The sequence below is a fragment of the Callospermophilus lateralis genome, chromosome 7 (assembly GCF_048772815.1).
Source record: "Callospermophilus lateralis isolate mCalLat2 chromosome 7, mCalLat2.hap1, whole genome shotgun sequence".
NCBI lineage: Eukaryota > Metazoa > Chordata > Mammalia > Rodentia > Sciuridae > Callospermophilus > Callospermophilus lateralis.
Window position 1 is genome coordinate 64,201,768 of NC_135311.1, and position 7,284 is coordinate 64,209,051.

The window sequence follows — 7,284 nt, forward strand, 5'->3', positions numbered from 1 at the left end:
GGAATTACTAAACTTCAGTGCAGTGGTTTTTAGACTTTATGATTACTGATACCAGATTTAAGATCAAAGATATCATATAGGACCCTCTTTTTATATGTCAATTGGAATTTAGCTCTACTAGTATCTAGAATTGCAGTAGCAAGAAGTAGTTTTTGAAATCAGTGTGTATGAACTCTTACAACAAAAATATACTAGAAAAAAATTGAGTGAAATATAGTTTTAAAAAAGTATATTCACATATGTATATTCACTAAAGGCAGACCACAGTCAAAAGAGTTAGAAAATTCCTTATGAATTTCAAAAGTCTAGTTTGACCCCTGTTGAGCAGTTAGTCAAGAAAGAACTTTCACTATGTTAACACACCCCTCAGTGGCTTTGTTTCATGGAAGAATTTCCAGTCTGTTATTTTAGTGCTGTGCTATTATGCATTAGATGAACTAGTTTTCCTGGTTGGTTTTCTATTTGGAACATTCAATTGATAATCAACCCAGATTTGTATACAAGATTTGGGACTTTTAAACTCATTATGATGCTTTTTTGTATATACACAGCAAAGAGGCTATTTTCCAAATGATGTTATTTTGCCAACATCATGAATGAGATGCTGCCAATATGACTGGTTTGTTAAGAAGGTCCTCTTTTTTTTAGTTTCAGGATTTCCTCTTCTAGGTCACAATTTGCTAAGTGTTTTTTTTTTTTTTTTAAACATGTATGGTGTTTAATTTTATTGAATATTCTTTAACACATCCACAATACCAGTATCTTGATGTGATGCTTCCTCTTTATCAGTGTTGTCCAATAGACCTTTCTGCCATGACAGAAATGTACAGTATCTGCACTGCACTGTCAGGTATAATAGCCACCAGCCAATGAGCCCATGTGGTTACTGAGTTCTTGAAATAAGTGGTGGGACTGAGATAGTGAAATTTGATTTTGTAGAATTTTAATTAATTTAAATAGTCATACAAGGGCTTTGGTTCCTGTATTGAATGACTAATATGTAGGTTAGCAGAAGACCTTTTAATTGGTGTTCATTATAATTTTCTTTTCCTGATCTTTTTCGTTGCCTGCCTTCCTTTCTTTGTTCCTTCCTTCCTTCCATTCCTTTTTCCTCCCTCTCTCCCTCACTTTTCCCTTTTCTCCTTTCTCTCCTTCCCCCATTCCTTCCTTCCCCCATTCCTTCCTTCCTTCTTTCCTTCCTTCCTTCCTTCCTTCCTTCTTTCCTTCCTTCTTTCTAGCACTGGAGCTCAATCCCAGGGCCTCAGCATGCAAGGAAAGTGCTTTACCACTGAAACACATCCCAGCCTTCAGGAGAGTTTTCAATTAAAGTCTCCTGAAAGAAAACTGGGTGTACAAATATAATAATTACAATTTTAGAACTGGGAGGTCCATCCATGCGTTTAATTCCAGTGGCTTGGGAGTGTGAGGCAGGAGGATCATTAGCTCAAAGCCAGTCTCAATAAATTAGTGAGATCCTGTCTCAAAAAATAAGATCTCTGAATGTGACTCAGCGGTTAAGCTCCCCAGGGTTCACTCTGCAGTTCCAAGGGGAAGATAAGAATTTTACAAATGGGAAATAATGTTTTTGAAATAGACAAGTTACATATTTTAGCTTCAATTTAAAAGTTTAGTCCTGTTCTCAGACTTTATTTACAGGACATTCTGCTATTTTTTTTTACTTGAAAACATGGTACTTAAACAAATCTGACTTTTTCAAATGTGAAAATAGAATCCACTGAGAGTTAGCTGCCAATTCCTGATAGTATTTAGTTGTAAGTTCCACAAATACAGAAAGGTTTTTTGTTTGTTTTTAGTACTGGAAATTGAACGCAGAGCCTTGCACATGTTAGGCAAGCACTTAACTGAGCTTTGTTCCAGCCCAGAAAGTATTTTTAAAGATTGTCTTGTCTCTGTTATCTAGCATGGTGATGGTGTATAGTAAATTGTCATTAAATGTTTAATTATTGTCATTAAATATCAACAACCTAAAGCTTTAAACTACACAACAGTCCTTAAATCCTACAATCCAATAGTGACATCAGTTCATGTTAGTAGCAAGATGGAGATGGGAACCAGGGCCACAGTGCAGTGATCCCTGGCTGGTAGCTGAAACCTCAGGATGCAAGCTGCATCAGCACAGGGCACTGCCATGTATGGACACATATTTGGAAACAGCCCACTAGAATCAAGGTCTATTTACCCTACAGTCTTAGGTTCAGAGTTAGAAAGGACTTTCCACATGATTTAAACCAACATTCTTTCCCCAGAAGGATTTGTCTTTACAGTGTATTAAACATGGTTGCTATGGTCTGAATACGTTCTTCCCAAATGTATATGTTGTGACAATCACTATTGTGACAGCAGCAAAAGGGAAAATGAGACTTACTATGCTCTCAAAATCAACTTAAATAAATTATGTCTCAATTCTAATGACATATACGTTTTCACTGGTTGGTAGTACAGGTAGAAAAAGTATGTAATGTGATTTATAAGTCAAAACGTGTGATTAGGTCATGGAGCTCTATATTTTTTAACAGAATGAATACCCTTATATAAGAGGCTTCACACATCATTCACATCCCTTTCCCCCCTTCTGCTTTCTGTCAACTGATGATGCAGCAATACACGCCACCTTGGACAATGTGAATATACTTAGTGTTACTTAACTGTACACTTCAAAATGGTCTAAATGGCAAATTGTAAGTGTATTTTACAATAAAAACATCAAAAGATGCATTTTCTATTGTTCAGTGTTTCCTGCTATTATTTAGTAATCACATTCATTAAGAGTACTAAGCAGCCAGGCACAGTGGCTCATGCCTGTAATCCCACTGGGAGGCTGAGGCAGGAGAATTGCAAGTTCAAAGCCAGCCTCAGCAAAAGCAAAAGCAAGGTGCTAAGAAATTCAGTGAGACCCTACTCTAAATAAAAAACAAAATAGGGTTGTGGATGTGGCTCTCTGGTACCCCCCCCCCAAAAAGCACTAATCAAAATTTCACAACCCTCTATCTGAGATTCAATTCTGCTTGCTGCATCTCTGAAAACTAAAAGCATGTCACTTAGCTAAGCCTCAGTTTCCTCATCTGTAACACAGGAATTATAAAATGCTTACTTACCCATTAGAAGTTGCTGTGAAATTTCAACTTGGTAAACTCTAAATACACAAAGCTCAATAAATGTTAACTCTGATTTTATTTTTAAGTTTTCAAACCAATATGATTCTTGTACTTTGTATAAAGAAGGCTAAAAACTGGCTTTAGCATTAAAAAGTCCATTTGTTCATTTTTCCTTAGTCCTTAATGTTATGGAGAACTATAATAAGATTACATGCCCTAAAACACATTTTATATTATAGTCAAGTGGTGAGCCCATGTGTTGACCACTGAGTCAATAGTTAATAATCTTTTTTTTTTTTTCAGAGTATTGCAACACTTTATTAGAGTATTGGCTTTCAATTAGTAGCTGAAATAACAATCGCATGAAGCCAGATTAGGTGGACTGCAGAATACTCATACTCGATTTATTGACATTACTTAGCAATTTATTGGACAGAGGTCAAACTCTTTGTTTTTTATTAAGCACATTCCACAGTACAAAGCTGTCATGAATAATATCTGTACAATTTGTTTCAATAGCTGTTCAGACACAAATTTATTTCCAACAGATAATTGGCAAACAAGTTAATAATCTTAAAGTATCATACTCCAAGAGGCAAAAATTTCAGAGAAGCCACAATAACTTATTGTACTTGAAATAATTTACATATAATAATGTGTGTATAAACCTATACATATAATTTTTATCAAGTATAATATGATCATACAAAAACATTGACTCACAATATAGTTCACACATACCAAGAATGCTATTTTATTTTTGTCCCCTTTACATCATATTTTAGGCATATGATGAAACCCAGAAAATAACAGGAATGGACTAGTTTATAAAAACTGGGTATTTTATAAGTGAAACACATTCAGTCATCTACATCTCTGAAATTACAAACAATGTGACTTACTATACTCTCAAAATAAACTTAAATAAATTATTGCTCAATTCTAATGACATATACATTTTCACTAGTTGATAGTCCAGGTAGAAAAAGTATGTAAAGTGATTTATAAGTCAAAACATTTCATACAAAAGGATTTTGGGGGGTGGGTACTGGAAATTGAACTAAGGGACACTCAATCATTGAGCCGCATCCCCACTCTTTTTATGAACTTTATTTAAAGACAGGATTGCTAAGAGTTTTGCCATTGTTAAGGCTGACTTTCTACTTGAGATCCCACCTGTCTCAGCCTCCCAAGCTACTGGGATTGCAGGCATACATCCAAGGGAATGGTTTTAACCAAACCCTCATAATGTCAGAAGAAAATGCATTGAAATTAAAAATATCTGAAGCACGCATTTTTTAAGACCATTATAAAAAATACAAAAAAGGTTAAAAATGTCATAAAATAAAAATTTATACAGATAAAGTTAAGGGGTTAAAAACTATCAAATGTATTAAAATCATCTAAAGTCAAATAAGACATAATTTATCTATATAATTTAAATTATAATATTATATAAATATATTGCATGTTATATAATACATATATAATATAAATTAAATACAATATATTTATATAACCTTCTAATTTATATTATATATAATACATTTATTTTATCATATATACATATAATAAAAATATATAAAATATATATATATAAATTTTATGTATATTAATATATAAATATATATTCATAATATATTATATATAATTTATTTAATAGACATACTTATATATTTATATATAAATTATATATATTAATATATAAATATATAAGTATGTCTATTATATAAATTATATATTACATATCAAAATGTTTATGATTCATATGTATTTAATATGAATTATACATAATATATGAAATATGTGTATATTATATACACATAATAAAATAAAATATAAATTAAATATATAAATATTATTTTATTATCTATAACATATTTATTATATATCATATAATATATTTAGATTTATATTAATTTATATTATATTGCATATTATTGTAATGTAATTATATAATAATATAATTTCTATTATTAATAAGATAATAATACAATTATTATATTAGTATAATTAATATTAATATGATATATAAAACATGGATTATGTTATAATTATATATAAACAACTTATATCATATAGATATATATAAATCTATTATATGTAGTATATAATAAATAATACATAATATATAATATATAAATATATTATAATTTAAATTATATAGTTTAGTTATTTGGCTTTAGATGGTTTTAATGCTTCTGATAGTGATTTATCCCTTAGCTTTATCTGTACAAATTTTTATTTTATGACAGTTCCAAACTTTTAGTATTTTTTTTTAATAACAAACATTTATTGGTATCACTTATGGTAGAAAAAAGTTCCTATAGCAGATGTGCATGACCCAATCGTTAAATAGAACATTTCTGAGGTGAACACACATCCTACCCACATTTTTATATCCAGTTTTTTAAGATAGCCAATTCCTCCTCTCTCTCTTCCCCAAAACATGTGAGCAACTGCTAATGGAAAGCAGTAAACAGCCACTTGGGCTATAGCATTTTCAACTCCACTCTGAGGTGAAGATTCCAATTACATTTGAGACTTAAGTTCTCTTGGTTTTCTCCTAAGGAAAGTTCTGAGACCAGTATTTACAATATTACAGCACTAGCAGATCAGTGTCTTCAACTCGTCTCTTTCTGCTGTAGCCTCTTCACCAGTTGGGGGAGGGCCTACACTTCCATAGAATTTGCTGATAATTGGCTGAACAATTTCTTCTAGTTCCTTTTTAGTTTTGAAGTCTTCAATGTCATCTTCTTGGTGGCTTTCCAGCCATTCAATCTTTTCCTCTACAGCTTTTTCCATGGTCTCCTTATTTTCAGAGGAAAGTTTGCCTCCCAACTTTTCTTTATCTCCAATCTGATACTTTAGAGAGTAGGCATAGCTTTCCAAGTCATTTCCAAGTCATCAAGGCACTCCTTGCATCTTTTGTCTTCCTCAGCAAACTTCTCAACATCATTAACCATCTTTTCAATTTCTTCAGGTGTCAGGCAATTTTGGTCATTGGTAATTGTAATCTTATTTTTGTTCTCTTTACCTTTGTCTTCAGCTGTCGCCACCCAAAATAACATTCACATCTATCTCAAAAGTGACTTCAATCTGGGGGACCCCACAGGAGGAATTCCAGTGAGATCAAATGTACCCAGAAGGTGGTTGTCTTTTTTCAGGGGTCCTTTACCTTCATAGACCTTGATTGCAACAGTAGGTTGATTATCAGAAGCTGTAGAAAAGATCTGAGACTTCTTGGTGGGTACCACAGTGTTCTGAGCTGATTCTTGACTGTATCGAGGATCAGATGTTCTTCTTCAGGGGTGAAGGCCACATAATAAGGCCTGATGCACTTTCCCAGATCATTGGAGATGATCTCCACTGGCCATTCTTGGACGCCCTGAAGCAGGAGTAAGTGGTCCCCAGGTCGATGACGACCATGGTACCCATGTCCTTTTCTTGTCATCCTGCTCAGCCATGCTGCGCAGAGCAGCAGCAGAACCACAGCCACCAGAGAGAGCTTTATCTTGCCCTAGCTGTTGGCCACTTGCTCTCGTCAGCAGACAGCCAGAAGTCGCAGGCAATCCAGCAATAGGCTGAAGCTGACAGCAGTGAGGTTACAGGTCTCTTAAACTCAAGATGCCTCAACTCTGTTCGTCTGTGTTGTCTCTGCCAATGTCTCAAACTTTTTAGTATTGAAGTGCATTTTCTTTCTACGATTGTATTAATTACCATATGTAAAAATTGACAAGTAGAATTCTAGTAAACACAGATTCACAAGCTTTTAGGCCACTATGTAAATATTTAAAAAGTTAAGTGAATTGCCAATGATTCCACACATGCTATAACAACACAAGTGGTCAAAGATGCACTAGAACATTATGTGGGAAAAAAATATATTCATACCCAATCAAGATTTTTCAGGCACTTGCATTCAGAAGCATTTTATGAGTCAGCACCAGGTTTGCTCCAAAATAAAGCTCATTTTTCCCTACTGCCCCTCTTTGTTGAGAACAATATTATACATTAAAGATGCATTTACATGAATCATTTTATAGAGAAAATTATTTTAAATTTTAAATTATAATACTTATTTTATGCAAAACTTCAAAAACACAGAATTTAAAGACAATACCAGTGAGGCACTATCATTCTATATGACTAAAACACTATCATTCTA

At 33.0% G+C, this 7,284-nt stretch overlaps 1 pseudogene; it reads right to left on the reverse strand.

Annotated features, from left to right (window-relative positions):
* Positions 1-5,451: 5,451 nt before the first annotated feature.
* LOC143404352 (endoplasmic reticulum chaperone BiP pseudogene) lies at positions 5,452-6,545 on the reverse strand (annotated as a pseudogene).
* Positions 6,546-7,284: the final 739 nt, after the last annotated feature.